The sequence below is a fragment of the Sus scrofa genome, chromosome 8 (assembly GCF_054392235.1).
Source record: "Sus scrofa isolate SSC_HxYL_T2T_F1_AM1 chromosome 8, Sscrofa_HxYL_maternal_Yorkshire_Landrace_v2.0, whole genome shotgun sequence".
In the NCBI taxonomy this organism is placed as follows: Eukaryota; Metazoa; Chordata; class Mammalia; order Artiodactyla; family Suidae; genus Sus; species Sus scrofa.
The window spans coordinates 65522082-65541701 of NC_139390.1; positions in this window are offsets into that span (position 1 = coordinate 65522082).

Below are 19620 nucleotides of genomic sequence, written 5' to 3' on the forward strand. Positions count from 1 at the left end.
AAAAACATGGTTCGTATGGACATTTCCCTGACAGCATCCATATTATTATCTGAGATTTGTTAAAGAACAAATTTCTTTCTTTCATTTAGCATTTTTTCTAGTCCCTATTTAGTGTGTTACCTCAATAAGAGTTTGTACAAAAATAACCTTTCCAAACACTTTTCCAAGAAATCTGGAAAACAACTGAACCTTCTCCACAAGGAAAATGTAGGCAATATTACCCTAAAATAACTTTGAAAATTGACTCAATCTACTGAAGTCCTGTCATCTATAAATGCAGTTATAGGAGTTCCCATTCTGGCTCTGTGGAAATGCATCTGACTAGCATACATGAGGATGTAGGTTCGATCCCTGGCCTTGCTCAGTTGGTTAAGGATCCGGTGTTGCCTTGAGTTATGGTGTAGGTCACAGATGCAGCTCGGATCCTGTGTTGCTGTGGCTGGGGTGTAGACCAGTGGGCCACAGCTCTGATCTGACCTTTGGCCTGGAAACCTCCATATGGGGCAGGTGCAGCCCTAAAAACAACAAATAAATAAAAATAAGTGCAGTGACAGAGCGTGTGTTACCTACCATTTTGACTCCGGCCCTCAACACAGGTCCTCCTGCTGGGTGTCCTTGAACCAAAAGAACAAGACGAGTTAAGTTCTGAAGCAAAGGAAAGCATTATCCTTGGAGCTGGGAAGGGAGAGCCACAAACAAACCCCACTCTGGAGGCCATGATTTTGCTGCAGGCCAGCGCTGGGCTGCTTTATAGGGTTCGCCTCAACCTGAGGGGGAGGGGCAGAGTTCGGACTGCGGCTGTGCCACACGTGACCCAGATCGGAGCGTGGGGCCAGGCTTCCGCGGCCATCTTGCCTGAGGTGTGGCCCGTCGTCCGCTTTTCATGGGCCCGCCAGGCTGAGGTCTTCATCACTGCCGTGTCTCAGGAGGGGAGGAATTCTGTCCCTAAAGTCCGTGCAAGGGCTCTGCAGGCGGTAGCCGGTGAGCAAGGAAACTGGACTAAGCCCAAAACAAGAGGTTAGAACTTATCACCCAGATTCCATCTTATTTTTGCCACTGACACACGTGCAAATACTGATGCTGTGAGGAGACAGATTTTGTGAGAAAAAGGAAGGTGAAGTGAAAGTTAACAGCAGACATAATATATTCTCATACTATATGTGACTTCTTAATTCCATGTGTAAACAATCTGCTTCATAAATTTCAATCGACAAATATTTATTATGCGTTTCCTTGTACCACAGTCTCTGTTCTATGTCCTGGAAATTTAAATCCATTATTTTGACTTGATCTATTAATTAAACTTCTATAAGTATGATAGACATAATATTATTTTCTGTACCTGCAAATCAAGGTCATATTTTTTGAGAAGATACCTATCTATCTATAGAAAAATAGTTGAAGGGTGAAATAAGTTTAAAATATTGATCTCATTACTACAGAATTTCCTAGAGATTTTAATGTGTATACTTGCATTGTTTATTCCCAAGAAATGAAAGTGGGCAATATTTTCAAATCCTATTCACCCACAGAACCCCTTTCTCACAGAATAACAATGAACTAATTGCTCTAGTGTTATGGAACCAAAAAAGGAAAAAGAAAAAAGGCAAGGAGGAAACAAAGTAATAGGTCAGAGGCTAAAGAAAAACAAATTTTTCTAAGAAACATATGCATAGTGAGTAGTGCTGATTTTAGTAATTTCCTTTTTTTTCTTGCTTTCTTTTCATTCATTGCTACAAAAAAAATCTTGTGACTTTTTTTGTTTTTATGTTAAACATAGTCAGGTTTTTAATTTTTTTAATTGGCTCATTGATTCTTTCTGCATGCTAATGTAAATGTGACTTGGGAAAAGTGTCTTCTTTCTTGCCAGATTTCAAATTTGCATCCTGTTTAAACTGAAGTAGAAAAATATCTTCAGGGCAAAAACAACTGTTATAGCTCTCCCTTATCCTTCTAAGCAGGTCTCTTGTTTCACTAAAATTTGGGTCAGGAAATTCTTTGCTAAGTTCAGCAGCATTTGATGTTTCCATAATGTTTTGGGTTTTTTCTTTTAATTAACTGACATTTTGTTTGTTTTCAATGAAATAACTGTTTTGAATAAACTTTCTTATCATAACTATACCTCAGAATCCATTCTGTATATTAAAATTTTTAAAAACTTTTAGTATTATGGGCAGAAATTTATTTATACTTGTTATGAATAACAGTAAAAAATATTACTCCAAATGTTTTGCAATAGGGAATAGAGATGAGGTTCCACTGCAACGACAACAAGAACAAGTTAGGATTTATAGCTAAAAAGCTGGGTGAGGGTGCCTGTGGATAGAAAGTTACTAAGAGGAGACATTGAGAGTAGGAGATTGTGGTTAAACCAACTTAATAGGATACTTGCTGAAGATAGGCCAGGGTGCCCAGATAACAAGAGTGAAGGATCCTCTTGAAAATGACAGCAGGGTTCTTGCTAAAACTGAGTGATACAGGCCTGGTGAGGACTGGGGGCCAAGGCTGAGGCTGTCAAAAGGAAAGTTGAGAAAAGCCTTACTGAAATTTGGTTAAGGAGAGAGTCTTATCACTAGCGAATCATGGATTTATTAAACTCATCTTTTGAAAGAATTCTATTTCCTGGTACACTCATTCTCTCCTCATGAAATATTAAATGAATAGCTACCATGTTGCAGTTACACTTTTAGTTGATAAAGAACCCATGGCTGGAAAAGGATGATAATGGCCTTAGTTGGATGGAGGAAACACTCAATAAACAAATAATCTTAAATATTGATACTTCTGGAGTTCCTGTTGTGGCTCAGCAGGTTGCAAACCTGTTTAGTGTCCATGAGGACCTGGGTTTGATCCCTCATCTCGCTCAATGACTTAAAGATCCGACATTGTCATGAGCTGTGGTGTAGGTCAAAAATGCAGCTTGGATCCCACATTGCTGTGGCTGTGGTGCAGGCCAGCAACTGCAGCTCCACTTTGACCCCTAGCCTGGGAACTTCCATATGCAGCAGGCGCAGCCCTAAAAAGACCAAAAAAAAAAAAAAAAAAAAAAAAAAAAAAAGATACCTTTATGAAGAAAATATATTAGGGTAATGTTATAAGTAGTGGCAATGAAAACAGATTAGAAAAGATGGTCTGGGAAGGTTGCTGGCAAGATAATATTTGAGCCAAAACTGGATGACTGAGAGGGAGTCAGCCACAAAAAATGACGGGAGCAGCAGAAGCTGGCAGAGAGCCCCCTGGCAGGAACACATCTGGGGCCATGCCCCATCACTAATCTATTCTTCAGAAACATCCAGATCAATCTCTTCACAGTATAGATCAAACTTTGTCATTTCCTTGCTTGAGATCTTGTCATGACTTCTGGCCCCAGTGAGGCTAAAATCCATAGTCTGTTCAATGGCCCACATGATTGTCCCTTTCTCCATATTCTGTTCCTTCATGTCTTACCCTGAAGTCAGTACTTCCATTCTCATCTTGGTTCATTCATCTGTGGACTTAAAAGTCTAGGGGAGCTAAACTTGCTGCCCCAAATTGTCTATTTGGCATGGGGGTTATTTTAAGCTGAAAAAAAATCAAGCTCAGAAGACTCAAAAGAAACTTTATCCTTCCCCTTAACTGCCCAAAATGATTTTAGATGGTGACCAGTTCCTGGACTAGAGCTGTTACCAGACATGTCTGCAAAGAATAGGGGCCCAGTGTGGTGGGGGAAACTCAGCAGAGCCTGGAGCCCAGAGTCCGCTCTGTGTCCCCTTGTCTCGGCTGGGCCCAGAAAACATCTGTTCACCAAACATTTGCTTTTCCATCTTCACATGAATTGAATTCCTCCTCTTTGAAGTCCCAAACCACTACCTCCAACACCCTCACCCTCTTTTGTCTTTAGTTGAAGGTGGTATTTAAGGTGAGGGTTTTAGTGATTTTAGTGATTTACTTAGGTTTCCTGGGTCTCTCACATATGTATATATAAAATATTAAATATTTAAAAACATTTTCTCCTGTTAATCTGTCTCATGTCGATTTAATTAATTCTTAGACCAGCCAGAAAAACCTAGCAGGACAGAGGAAAAATTCTTCCTGACAATAGCCTGAGGGGTGCAATTTGCAGACACCAACATGCTTCTCAAAAGTTTTGCGCTTAAAGCCTCCTTCTCCCTCAGACACTTTCTGGCCTCTCTCCCTTAATTTTAGTTGCCACGCAGATGTCACCAGAGCAAAATAGTCTTTACCAACCATCCTCAATCTAAATAGCATCCTGCCCTCTAACTTTCTAACTGCTTACTCTGTTTATTCTTTTTTGTTGGACATGTAATTTCTAGTATTTTATACTTTATTTGTTATTTGCTTTCAACCACTTTGTTATTCTTCTAGAATGTAAGCTCCAGGAGATTTACTGATTTTATTAAAAATTGACTCCTCAGCACCCTGAAAAACTCTTAAAGATGTCACATATTTAGTGCTTATTTCTCACCTAGATTATCTGTCTGAGCTATGTACTAATATAATCTCCACCTGACTTATGAGGAAATTGTGATGAACAGAATTCACATAATTTACCTAAAGCAACATAGCGTGTAAGATACAAATCTGCTAATTTCTTTCCAAAAAATGATGTCTTTGAACATTTAGTTGAACACATTTGTAAATTACTAATAACATTGTAACATTTATTAAAAGCAATTTAAAAATTAATAATTTTCATATCTTTAAATATAGAAACAATAAATTTTAAAAAAATCTTATAATGAGGGAGTACCCATCATTGCTCAGCAGAAATGAATTTTACTAGTATCTGTGAGGATACTGATTCAATACCTGGCTTCACTCAATGGATAAAGGATCCAGCATTGCAGTGAGCTGTGGTGTGGGTCACAGATGTGGCTTGGGTCCCACGTTGCTGTGGTTGTGGCGTAGGCCAGTGGCTACAGCTCCAATTTGATGCCTACTCTGGGGACTTCCATATGCTATGGGTGCAGCCCTAAAAAGAAAAAAAAAAAATGCATTGTGAGTTCCTGTTGTGGCTCAGTGATAACGACCCCAATTCATATCCATGAGGATGCAGGTTCCATCCATGGCCTTGCTCGGTTGGTTAAGGATCCAGTGTTGCCATGAGCTGTCCTGTAGGTTGCAGATGAGTCTCAGATCCTGTATTGCTGTGGCTATGGTGTAGGCCTCTGGCTGAGGCTACAATTCAACCCCTGGGCTGGGAAATTCCATATGCCTTACATGGGGCCCTTTTAAAAAAAAGTCATACAATTGATGAAGAATAAAGGATCATCTCTTAGTCAAATGTAATTTTAGGAAGTATTAGAGAACTTGAGAGGCAATACTTCCAATATTTGTATCATATTTTATAGGTAATTGTTGGTTTGCAAGATGACTGTCTAGGAATTTGTTCCATAATCATTGTCCTGGGAAGGTGGGGGTGAATCAGATACAGTAATTCAAAAATAATACAAACGCTGGAATATCAAGTTCTAACAAGTATTGACTAAAATTGTTCTACTTAATTTAGAATGGTTTTAAAAGATGAACTATTATATATTGCTTCTCCTTCATCAGACTTATGCTAAAAAGAAAAATTGTGGCATTCATAGATTATCTAATCCATATATGTAAATATGGAATTAAGTGGTACAAATTCAAAGCAGTACCTGTCAGAAAAAGGATATAGATTTCATTCTTCATCCTCTAATCTATGAATTTCTATATCTTTATCTTAAAAAAAAGCTTTCATGTGTTTCACCTTTTCATGTGTTTTGGAAGTTGTATACTTCTAACTAATGGTAGAGATTAGAACTGAAAGCACTTAGAAATAAACCATCCAACTTGGAAGTAAGAGAAATGCAGATGCATCATAAAATAATTATTCTTAAAGCTTTTGGATGAATATGTGAAATTAGAGATAAAAGAGCAGGTAGAATGATTACTTGATAAATTCTGAAGTATTGTGTTTTGAAAGGAAGGCAAATACTAAGCAACAAAGACAATTCTGAGACTACATAATTAAACCCTCTCATAAAAGAAAAAATTCCTCCTCATACCCATAGTTTGAGGCTGTCTTTAGCATAAAAGATACGATTGTAATTAGAATGATGTACAGCACAAGTACCAAATTATGTTTATTAGTGGATAAAAGATTCACATGTAGTATTTTTTGTGCTGTTAAAAATGAAAATTACATGAACTCTCTTTGATAGAACATAATAGAACACTTTTGCTATAATGATATATTTTCTTTTTAAATGCCTTTAACTGAAAAAGCTGTAGAAATGACTTATCTTTAGCAATTCTATTAGCCACTGCAAGTTAGGATCTTAAGAAATGTATACTAACTTAAAATACAAGTGATACAACTTTTAGAAATCATTGCAGCAGAACTTATCGAAATAAAATGTAAAATAAAGGATTTAAAGCCAGGGATATGTATATCAGGGAAATAACTAATTAACCTAATTATATAAAGCATGAATTTGATAATTCACTTGTTAGGATGTTTATTGTAACAAATCTTGAAGTAAGTTACTGTGCGACATTTGATTAATTTTGGGCCAAAACATACCCTCTTGATAAGAGTGGAAAATTAGTTCATTTCTTAAAATGCATTAAATCTTTATAAACTGGCCTATCATTTCATGTACTAAAGTCAGAACCTTATCAGACTTAACTTGAAATAAACCATCCAACTTGAAATATTCATAGGTTAATTTATTATATCAAATATGTGCCCTCGGGTGACCATGTTTTATCAGGTAATATTCGAAGTCAATAAGTCTTTAATATTTTATGTTAATCTATCTATAATTGTTTTAACACTGGTTTTTATATAGGTAGTGAAGTTTTTGAATTTTTCTAGTGTCTTTTTTTTTAATTTTCTCTTGACTTGGGAGTTTCCTTTTGCACTGATTTTCAAAAAGACTCTGTATGGAAGTTCTATTATCTGTGATATTGTTATTACACAGAGGTTTGTTAGTGAAACGGAAGAGTGTTGAGGAGGGAGTGTTGTGTAGTATTCCAGTGAAGCATCGGACTTTTAGTGTGCCTGTGACTTGGAACTGCAGCCTTCTTAAGTGTTGCTGTACCTCTGGTGATATAATGGTTTTTTCCTTGTCCCTCCTCCCTTCCCTGGCTGCAGTCTTCCCAATGTATTTATTTATTTATTTTGAATTCCTGAACCTTGTTGATTATGGGTTTGCGTGTTTTTGATTTGTTTTGTTTTTGTTTTTTGGTTTTTTTTGCTCTTAAGTGAAGCAAAAAATCTAAAGGGAATCTAATGGGAATGAGAGGTAAGAAGCAGTTCCTTTTCCTAAGCTGGGGTAAAGGTCTGCAGTAGGCAAGGCTCTTCTTGGAGCAAAGCCTTGCTTGTAGAGAAGGATCTGGGCACAAAAGAGAATCATTCTTGGAATATCACTGAGAGGTGTCTGGAGATAAAGTCCACAGAAACATGCTCCTCATAATCCTGTATGTGCCTTATTCTCATCCTAGTCCACACTCAGCACCATCCATTGTTCAGAATCACTGTGTTCTGATTCCTAAAGTTCATGGCTCCTATAGCTTTTGCTCCAAGAGAGCAAATCTTGGCTGGGATGATCTAGATTGACCTGTCTTTCCAGAATTCATGGTGGAAGTTTTCCCTGTAATTTCAGTTCTCTGATTATTCCAAGAAAACTCATTGATTTTCAGTCTGTCAGGCATTTTCTTGTTGTAAAGCTGAAGTGATTATTGCCAAGCTCTCTGCATGTCACAAGTGAAACTAGATGTACCCCAAATTACATTTAATTAGAAACTGAGCTCTTATTGAAGTGGCTGTGTGACAAAATTTTAATGTTGAAGGACAGATACTTGTTAAAAATGTGTAATATATTGTTTCAATATCAGACCAAAAAAAAAAAAATCTTCCACAGTAGAATTTGCATGAGAAAAGGGAGGAGAGAAAACTCCCTTAGATATAAGCATTTGGAAGACAAAATCTAGTAAAAATCAAATATAGATTTATTTATTTTTTACTCATTTGTCTTTTTTTTTTAGGGGCTGCACATGGGAATATGGAAGTTTCCAGGGGGTCAAATCAGAGCTGCAGCTGCAAGCCTACACCATAGCCACAGCAATGCCAGATACCAGCTCATCATATATGTTGCCTTCTGTCAAGTATCAGTAGGGAGTAAGCAACCAAGTCCAGACATTTAGCCACATCTCTCTATTTTGTACATTAGACTTCACCCTTACTGTCATTCAAGTTAGAATATGGCACTTATCATAGTTATGGCAGTTGGCCAGGCTTCTTGGCTAACTTAGCCTTCTGTATCGTGTTCTTTCCGAGGACTAAGATTGTGCTTTGGGAGTTTTTAGTTGCAAGCAAAAGAAAATGGCATTAACTCATTAAAACAAAGTTACTTTAGTGAGAGAATCCTAAATAACTCCAAGAATACTGCAGTCTCAAGAACCAATGGTTTCTTAAATGAGAAGAAGAAAAGATGGGGTGACAGCAAAAACTACAGGAAAATTCCCACCATGGAAGCAGTCTAGTAAGAGAGCAATTCCATTAACACCAAACTCAGACATTGTCCATGACATCGCCTCCACCCCACCCCAGGAAATGGTGCTGCTGACAAAATCGGGTGTCAGCTTCTGTGGTCTCTCCCTCACTGACTCCAATTCAAACCCAGGATGTTTTCTTCTAACTGATCCCTCTTAAAGCAATGTCCATGTAGGCATAAAGGATCTGGAAATGCACGATGCTGTTTTTTCTAGGTCCCTTAGTAGTGAGATCTGCCTCATATAGCTTCTCATGTTGAAGAGAATTTTCCTGAATTTCCTATATGCAGGAAAAGATTGAGATTCCTAGCTGGACTATGAACAGCATGACAAAAACCCTCTGAGGTGACTTATCTGTTTGTCTTTAGTAGTTAAGACTTTGCATAATGTAAGGAATTGTTTAATAATGTTTGTTGAACAAAAGGAAGGGAGGAAAGAGAATAAAGGGAGGGAGGGAAGAAGGAAAGAAGTCAACTCTAAAAAATGAATGAGTTAAGTTCCATAAATTGGCAAATATTTTGTTTTGTTTTTCTTTGGGGGAACTTAGAGTTCTTTTCCTTACAGTATCAACACATAATTCAACTGAGAAATAAAACATATAAATATTTTTTATGTTTTTCTCTCTCAAATAGCATAAGGATTCTAATATTTATGTCAAATATAGTTTCTCCCATCTACTCTAATTTTATGAAGAAGTGCTTCAGATGTTGTCCCACTTTGCTTCATTCCTGGTTGTTTGAGTAGCACGGTCAACATCTCAGCCTAAATACCAGCTTTTCCCTTGCCCCATTCCACAGCTAGAAGCTGAAACTTGACCTGGTCATTTTATTCTAAGCTTGGCTGTAGTGCTAATATGATCCAAACTTCTTGAGGTTACAATAATAAATGTGGGTTAAGCTTCAGGTTTCTAGTGAAGACAGAAACCTTCTGGGAAATGAGAATAACCTTGTGAGCTTAGATGCTTATGTTTCAAGATCCTGCATTACTAAATAAATTTATGTATTAAGTCCAACGGACTAATCATTTTCCATACATGTTATCTTTTAGGAAAAGCAGCAGTTTTTCTTTGTATAATGTAAATTTCATTTTTATACTGTAGTGAAATTAATGCATTTATAAAAACATGGGTTAACATAAATTGTGGCAAGAAGGTTCATGATTTTAATTTACAGTTTGGGATAATTATAAGCATATTGGACTTATACAAGGGTTTACTAAAAAATAAATGCATTTATTAATAAAATAAATGAATCTAATGGAATTTTGTCATGCAGGCATATGAAGTAATCAACAAACAATGGAAGTTACTGCAATGTTAGTAATTATTTCATTCTAAATTTTCTTCTTTGTTACTATTAGGGATTTCCTTTTAACCAAAGCTTCTAATACTGCTAATTAAAGGAGTAAAAATGGCCTCAGAAATTGTTTCTGGCCTGCTTTATTAAGTAGTTTTCCACTTCAAACCAAAGTTCTTTGCTATAAAATGTCCCAATTCCATCTTTCAGTCCAAAGGCAAATCAAAGCCCTATATTTTTGTTTCTTCAGAAAGTAATGGTCTAAAGTATCTGACTGAATCTGGATTGTTCAGAAATAACCATTGTGTAGTTTATATGTTATGATCCACTTCAAATACATTTACACTCTATAGCCATCACTTTATCACCAAACTGCATATTTTCCTGATGTCAAAACATATTTTCTTTCTTCAGAAGGTTAATACATTTTAGATAGGCAGATTCTCTCTACCTGAAATTAATGTATATAAAATACATATGTAATACATTTAGGGAATTTCAAGTAATTATACAACAGTGGGAGGTGTAAAGTAGTTTATATACTTAAAGTATTAAAATACTCAAATAAGATGCATTATCTCTTTTACCTTTTTTTTTTTTTTTTTTTTTTTTTTTTTTTGTCTTTTTAGAGCTGCACCTGCTGCATATAGAATTTCCCAGGCTAGGAGTTGAATCAGAACCATAGCTGCCAGTCTACCCAAAAGCCATGGCAATCTGAGATCCGAGCAGCATCTACTACATGCTGCTCATGGCAACACCAGATCCTTAACTCACTGAATGAGGCCAGGGATTAAACCCACAGCCTCAGGGATACTAGTTGGCATTGTGACCACTAAGCCACAATGGGAACTCCTCTTTTTTAACTTTTGATAACTGTAAAGTAATATGCTCAATGAATCCATATCATAATCAATAATCCTCTGTTAAGTGCTTTGATTTAACTTCTTTTTAAGCTCCCTACAAATAAATACTTAACAAATGTTTATTGAGTGCATAAATTACGGCAGACCCTAAATTAAGAAGTGGGAAAACAACATTTAGCAAGGCACACAATAAAGGATTTCATAATTGCTTTGAGATGTAATTCATGCTCACAAAATAAATGTCAACTGAGAAATATTTTCAAAAATGAAGACTTTGTTCTAAAATGTCTCTAAAGAAAAAAATAAATGTCATCACAAATGAAGACATTGGGAAAAATAGCTTGTAGAATTCTACTATTAGGGAGAATTATGGTATTTTAAACATATTTATTCACTCAACCACAAATATTTATTGAGTACTTATATCACCAGCATCTGGCAGGACAATGGCACAGAGTTGTGTCCAGGACAAAAACAGAGTCTGCTTTCACAGAACTTACAGCATAGTGGGGCTCATAGGCATGAGGACATAATCATAAAGGCAATGACTTATGTTAAAGAAGAGAAGAGATAGAGTAGTTGGGTCCCCAGTGCCCAACAAGGTAGTTTGAGTGTGACTTTTTATATAATGAAAAGAGAGGTGGAGGAAGGAGCGAGGGCCAATGATTTCATTTTTTGGCAAAGTATTTTCTTTGGTTTACATAGCAGAATTCTCTGAAATAAATCTTTATTTCTGAATCATCAGCACCTAAAAACAGAAATTTGCTTCCTCTGATTCTAGAGGGTTGAGTACAGAAATAGGCCTTTTGTCTATACATTCCTTTTTTGGGAAGTCTCCTTAATCATTCAGACCTAAACATTATCATTTTTCTTGATTTAACTCCAGATTTTGTGAGAGTATAGAAATACAGACGACAGTCTTAATCTAACTGTTTATTATTTTATTTAATTATTTAAAATGTGAGGCATGGGGAAATAAATTACATATCTCAAAAGGATAATTTATTTGGTTTGATTTTAATTGAGGGGACTGGCTATTCGTTTTGTTTGCCGAAAACATTTTATAGTTTCCTGGAACTAGAATAAAAGGAGATAAAATGAATAAGCACTCAGCTGAGATAGAATATTATGCAATCCAGTAGTTCAGTTTGTTTCCAGAATACAAAAGCATTAATTGGCAATTTTAATTAGTGCCATAACAGTCCATTCTGTCTCCTATTATTTCTTCTCCTGCTTGATTCAGAAGGTCTGAGCTTGACTACACAGTATTATATAATCCATAGTACAGAATGCTTGGCTGCTTTATAATAAGAGATCTAACTTGGCCTTTGAGTTCAGAGAAGTCCTCTGAGAGTGCTAAATATGAGACTACTTAGCATTAATAGGCATTTGACAGGAAAGAATAGTTGTAGAATTGTAGTGGAGGTAAGGGGTGGATTGAGTTGGAAAGAAGGGATAGAAAATCCAGGAGCACAAAAATCATCTTTTTCCAGCTTCATTGAAGCATTGTGGATACAGAACATATGTAAGCTTAAGGTGTACACCATGATGGTTTGATACACTGTGTATTGCAAAATGACTGGTAAAAAAAAGCTTAGTTAACACCTCTATCCCTTCATATCATTACCTATTTACTTTCCCTGTGGTGATAATATTAAGATCTACTCTTAACAACTTTCAAGTATGTAATACAGTATTGTTAACTGTAGTCACCATGCTGTGCATTAGATCTCTTAAACTTACTTGTCTTTAAACAGAAAGTATACTTGACCAATATGTTTCCATTTTCTCCACCCCTTAGCCTCTGCTAGTCATTATTCTGCTATTTCTATGAATTAGGCTCTTTTCAGATTCCACATATACATGAGAACATACAGTGTTTGTCTTTTTATGTCTGACTTATTCACCTAACATAGTGCTGTCAAGGTCCATCCATGTTGTTGCAAAAGGCAAGATTTCCTTTTTTCTGGCTGAATAATATTTTGCTGAGAATGCACATGTGCATGCAGGTGTGTGTGTGTGTGTGTGTGTATCACATTTTCCTAACACAAATTTGACAGAGGTCACAGACATAATCAGAGCTCAGATAACTTACTACTTTGTATTTGACATTAAAAGTATTGACTTGTTCTCCACTGTTAATGTATAGAGATATCAAATCACTGTGCTATGCACCAGGAACTAAAACAATGTTGAGGGCCAATACTTTAAAAAACAAACTCATAAAAAAATGGATAATATTACTGGGAGTGAGGGGTGGGAGGAGGGGAATTGGGTGAGGATGGTCAAAAATACAAACCTCCAGTTATAAGATAAATAAGTACTAGGAATGCAACATACAACATGATTAATATAGTTAGCACTGCTGTGTGTTATATGTTAAAGTTCTTAAGAGAGTAAATCCTAAGAGTTCTCAACACAAGGAAAAGTTTCTCTTCCTTTTATTTTATATCTATATGAGATAATGAGTGTTCACTAAACTTATTGTGGTAATCATAAGTTATGTAAGTAAAATCACTGTATTTACACTTTAAATTTATACAATTATATCTCAGAAGTGGAAGAAAAGAATATTCAATTGTGCTTAAAGCAATGAGATGTCAATAGAGGGTTTTAAGCAATAAAATGAAGCAAATGTTGAAAAGTAGAAGACAGAAGTACTAGATTTTTATGTTATGATGCAAGGTTGACTTTTGGATTCCTAATTCTCGTGGTTTGTCAAGCTGACTCTGCAGAAGAGATGATTACTACACATTCCTTTCTAATTATTTATGAGAGCACCTTAGCGAGATCACATCCATGGGTTTTGGTCCACTGCTTTTCTTTTTCTTTTTTTGTTTTGTTTTGTTTTGTTTTGTTTTTTGTTTGTTTGTTTGTTTGGTTTGGTTTTTTTGTTTTTTTTTTGTCTTTTTTTGTCTTTTGTTGTTGTTGTTGCTGTTTCTTGGGCCACTCCCGCGGCATATGGAGGTTCCCAGGCTAGGGGTCTAATCGGAGCTGTAGCCACCGGCCTACGCCAGAGCCACAGCAACGCGGGATCCGAGCCGCGTCTGCAACCTACACCACAGCTCACGGCAACGCCAGATCGTTAACCCACTGAGCAGGGGCAGGGACCGAACCCGCAACCTCACGGTTCCTAGTCGGATTCGTTAACCACTGCGCCACGACGGGAACTCCGGTCCACTGCTTTCAACTGAGTCTGTTGTGGAGAAGAGGAATGTGATTTTGTCCCTCTTCTTGTTTTCTTTCTCTATACAAATGTGACTAGCACAGTATCACTGGGGTCAAAATGATGTTTAGTCATCACACTGTCTTACTTCAAAAGAAAAACACCATCCTGCACTCACAGTCTATGTGTGCATCCATCTTTGCTCAAATGCAACCCATCTTGAGGAAGATGGGTTATGGAGTAGAAAGCACAAATTAATTATCACAATTTCTACAAAATTTTAAATAGATATACTCACAAATTCTTCTTTCCCATACAAAGATTTGAATAAAAATAAGTATTAACCTGGATTTCTTTTTAAAAGAAATCTACATTTTGTATAGTAAAAAACACTTGTTTTTTTAAATTTTGCTTTTTCTCTAACATCTTAGAAGGAAATGAAAATCCATGGTAATTAAACATCTAAAATGCATACACATTTTGACACATTAGTACATATTCCTATGCTGATATATTTGTTTATAAATAAATACATTCACAATTGAATTATATTTCTCCTTTGGTTGAAGGTCGAAACAAATGTTTAGTTTCAGATTAATATGAGTTATTTCTTAAGTCAATTATTTTATAGTGAATAATTTGTATTCCTTTTGTTTCTTTTATTTGTAATTTGGCAAAAAATTAAGTCGCTTTTCTCTATGTTTAGCGATTTAATTCACTGTGTACATTTAAGAATGAATGTCTACTCTCAGGTTCCTACAATATCGAAAATAAGCAAGCTTGGCATCTGCTAACAAGCTATGAAAAAATCCAAACAGAAATAAAACCCAAATCACAAACTTTATAATTCTTATATAAATTATTTTATGACAATATATTGTTTAATCCCTAACCTATGTTTATATTATTATATTCATATTAACATGTGGGTTTAGCATAGACCTAATAGAAATGTAAACTTTCTCCTTTTTGTTATTAAACAAACAAGTTAAGATTTTTCTGGACAAAAGAAATTCTTTAATTTCTATATTATCTCTATCCCCACTAATTTGACTTATCTTTTCAGGCATATTGTATAATCTATAGGTATATTGTAATAACAATGTATCGGCTCCCTTAGAAACCTTAAATTTTAATACCCTTTATTTTCTTTGAAGAAAATGCAGTGAATAATGACAGCAGTGTAGTAGTTATTAGTGTTATTCACCAAACACCACTCTCCACCTTTCTCTTATGGGTAGGATTAAATTTCTGGTTTCCTTGGGAGTAATAGAGACCTGTGATTAGTTGGAAGAAGAGACATGTATGGCTCCCAACCAGAGCTTTTAATTGCACAATAAACCCCTCCAAAATGTATTTCTATTGCCTTGACAACTAGCATTATTCTAGAGTATCTATACTACTGGGCTAGATTCTGCAGTAAGGACCTTACAGAAATAAAAAACAATGCAGTAAATCCTTGGAAAGAAATAGACCTTTATAAATTGAAGGTAGAGAAATTGTGAGATTTTAACTGGAACATAATTGATCAATACTCACTAATATACATGAGAAGAAGTAAAACTTTTTAAACGAAATAATATTGAGAAGTTAACTTTGAGTTACAAAAAGATAAATATATTCTAAATGGCCTTCAATACGAAAGTTAGTGTCCAGAATGGCAATAAAACTTGTTTCACTGCCTCTTTATTCCCTATATTGTACACTAGACACAGTTTTTTTCTTCCATGCCCACTTTTTACAGATGCAAGTCTAGAGATAAAAACATGAATTTTGGCAGGGAGAGAAATAATGAGTCACCATGGGTAAGTTACCTTTGAGATCTTCCAGGGTAAACAATTGAATATCAAGAACTTAAACACATCTAAGAGAGACACAATAACTTAACACTGGAAAGTATTTTTGTTTACTAAGTCAGATCTTTCAGGCAAGTCACCTGGACCTCATAAAAAGTGACTTCAAAACTAACCAATCCATGCAAGAGAATCCAAGTAATAGAGATTGTGCTTGCTATCATAACTACTTATTCTTCATAAGGCAACTTATCCAAAGTAACAATTAAAATAATATGTTCATTTGGGCTGAAACTTTAAAACTTACAAAGCTATAGAGGCAATACTTTTGAGCACTTTTAATTTAATATGCTTTATCAAACACCTAACAAACTATTAAAATATTAAGATAATTATTGCACAATATTTGAAGAAGTTTGTATGGATCTAGCATATATTACTTCGACTCCACCGTTAAATAGTGCTAGTTTCCAAAGGAGTTATTTAATTCTTCATATTCTGGTTCTAAATTTCACTGGACCTAAAATATGTTTTGTTTTGTTTTTTACTGTATTTCTTTTTCTTTTTGATAGATAGTATGCAGAGATTTCCATTTGCTCTAACTTTTAAGGGTTGAAATAACATGTGGTGACTTTCAAATACAAGCATTTTTTTTCTCTTGATTTACTTTAACCCTCGAACAACTGGCCCCATTGAGAGAGGATATGCAAGCTCAGAATAAGAATCTGATTCTACAGATGTCCTAAACTACATTAACTAGAAGGATTCCAGCTATCCTCTGTCCTATCACTACCATTACTGAATGCCTTTAGGTCGTCTATACTAATCTCATTGTATTCTTTCTCTCTGTGTTGAACCCTGACACCAGAAGCTGGGAGCCCAGGCCACCCTCTTCTCTCCCACCCTAATATCTTTGGATATTCTCTGCCCTCTCTCCATCTCCCACTCCCTCCTGTCCCGTGAAAACCTAACACTGTGCCCTTATTTCCCAGTTTAGTCTCAGCAGATTTCCCCACATTCTCAAACACTTTCTGAAAATACTCATCACTTTCTTGCTCTGGACCTGGGTAAGGTTTGGACTATTTCTACTGTAATTCTCTAAAGCAGTGACTGTTCTTTCTCCCATTTCCTTCATATCACTATGTTTAAGTTAGACTAATCTTCCTTATCCTCCTTTACTCTGCCTTCCTTAAAAATAATACTTGAACTCTTCCCTACTTTCAAATAATTTCAGCCATCACTCTGCCTAAGCCACTTATTTCCATGGTGATAATACCACACCTTGTCATTGCTAATTGCTGTCACATATTGATCATCTTGATGGCCTCTCTTTCCTGATTATCCAGGTTAATTTTATGGTCAGTTCTCATAATCACTTCCTCTCATGTACCTCAACTCCTTCGTCCCTCTCTCACTTTGTATGAAAAGTCCATAACCTTGTTATATATAATGATCTGCCTACTTTGAGTCTGAAGTTCTACAGGTAAATCTAGAAGAAAAACAGCAATCACACTAATTGATCTCCCTTTAAAAACCATGACCACCAACCTCAAGGGGACTTAAAGCGACTTGGAAACCATATTACCTATCTTTAACCTCACTCCCCCATTTTCCTCAAGGATTCTTTTACACCTTCTCTAGTCTGCAAAGACCAACGACATGGATTGACCTAGAGGGTATTATGCTTAGTAAAATAAGTCAGATAAAGAAAGACAAATAGTGTATACTATCACTTATATGTGGAATCTAAAAAATAAAACAGATGAATATAACTAAACAGAAGCAGACTCACAGATATGAGGGACAAACTAGTGGTTACTCATGGAGAAACGGGAAGGTGAAGGGCCAGATAGGGTAAAAAATACAAACTACTAAGTATAAAAAGAAGCTACAAGCATATACTGCATAGCATAGGGACTATAGCCAGTATTTTATCATAGCTACAAATGGAGTATAATCTTTAAAATATTAAATCACTATGCCATACAACTGAAACTAATATGATATTATAAATCAACTATACTTCAATAAAAAATAAAAAATTATGGAACCCCTTTCAAAAAACAAACTTGTTTTTCCCCTCTTATTTAATGACCTTTCCTCTTACTTCACAGAGCAAACCAAAGTAATTCTAAAAGCCCCAAGAGACTCCTAGCAACACACATGGACACCTTTAGCATCTGTGCCCATATACTCTGTCTTTCTATCTATGAAAATAGAACTATTAATGTTCATTTCTTAAGCCAACTTCTTACCTCTTCATTAGATGCCATCCCTCTCATCTACTCTCCTCAATTCCCAACTCTATATGGGATAATTATCATCAGCATATAAATATCCTGATATTTCTCTGTTCCAAACAAAAATAGAGAAGAAGAAAAACAAAGCAAAGTAAAACCACCACAACAAAAATACTTCTGATAAAATTTTCTCTTCAGTGTCATTTTTCCTGCTTTTTATTTTTTTCCAAAAAAGACGAAGCAAGTTCTATCTTTACATTTGGAAACTTTCCAAAGAGGTTTCTTATTCCTGTTATTCAGTCAAATTTACCTTGTTAGGTTCTTTAATGACATCCAAATTGCTAAATCCATTACCCAGTTTTTCAACTTTAATTCTACTTGGCCTATTAAGTGGCATTTAATACAGTCTATAATACCTTTGCCTTGTACACTTGATCTGTTTTCCAACTACCACATACTTCCCCCTTACCAGAATTTGGTTTGAGAATAAGTTCCCCATTTACCATAAACAAATTGCAACACCATTTAAATCACCTTACCAATAACTAAGCAATTCATGGGAACATATTACTTCAGACCATTATAATATAAACTAGCCCAGCATGCATGCCCACAACAATTCTATTAAATGTGACTTAAAACCACTTAAAATTTTCTGATAGATTTACATACAATTTATACTCATTTTCTATATTTCTATACTTGTTTTTTTTTCCAACTCATCGCAATTTGATTTCTGAACTTTATACTCCTAATCACAAAATCTACAATACATCCAGCAAACAGACGGAAATCTTCTGACATAAAGCTTAAATGATAGCCACATTATATGGTAGACAACCGAAATATCAATGGAAAAGTAGGAAATACAGTAAAATGAGATAAAGAGGTGTGCATGATTGTTCACATATTGCCTATAAGTTTGTCTGTAGATAAGAAAAGACATCAATGTAAGTGTATGGCAATAAAAAGTAAATAAAAAGGAAGATCGAGGTAACAGTTCAAAGAAACAGAGCTATATGAGTATTAAGCATATGGTGAGTGATTTTATGATAGCCTCTGGGTACTATTAAAATACCCACAAGTAATCTGATTGCTTGTCCCATCTGGAATCCAAAAAGCTTCGGGTTAGTGGCTATACCTAACTGAATGTCCTCAAAATAATAGGTGTTGTCTTATTTTTTTTTTCCTTTTTAGTGTTCTCCATCACTGCCAAAAATGACATGAAAAGAGTACAGTGGGAAAATAAAAAAAAAAAAAGAGTACCCAAAGTGTATAACTAAATATGACAAAGGAATCTCATCCGTTATTTTTATCTCAGTCTCCTTTGCTAGAAGTTTCACAGACTAAAGAACATTTGTGTTTCAGTCTTGTCTCATCTAGTGCCTTTGGTTTAGAAAGTTTTGCCAGTTTGAACCATACTGCAGTCTGCATTTCAAACAATAAGCGTGTGGCTATATCAGCATTGTTTGTGCCACTTATTGTAAGTCAAAGGTGTTAAAAAGGCTTTTAAATCCATAAATAAAACCTTAGATCATTGATGTAATTTGTCTTTGTATACTATCACACCTTCCCTAATGTCTGTCTTAGACATTTCTTAGCATTTCCAATTTAAGAATAAATTGCCAAAATATATTTGATGAAATTTTAATACTTTCATAAAAATTGGTAAATTAAATTTTATTTTCAAAGTAAGTTTATTAAATGGGGTGTAAGGAAGTCTAGTAATTCACA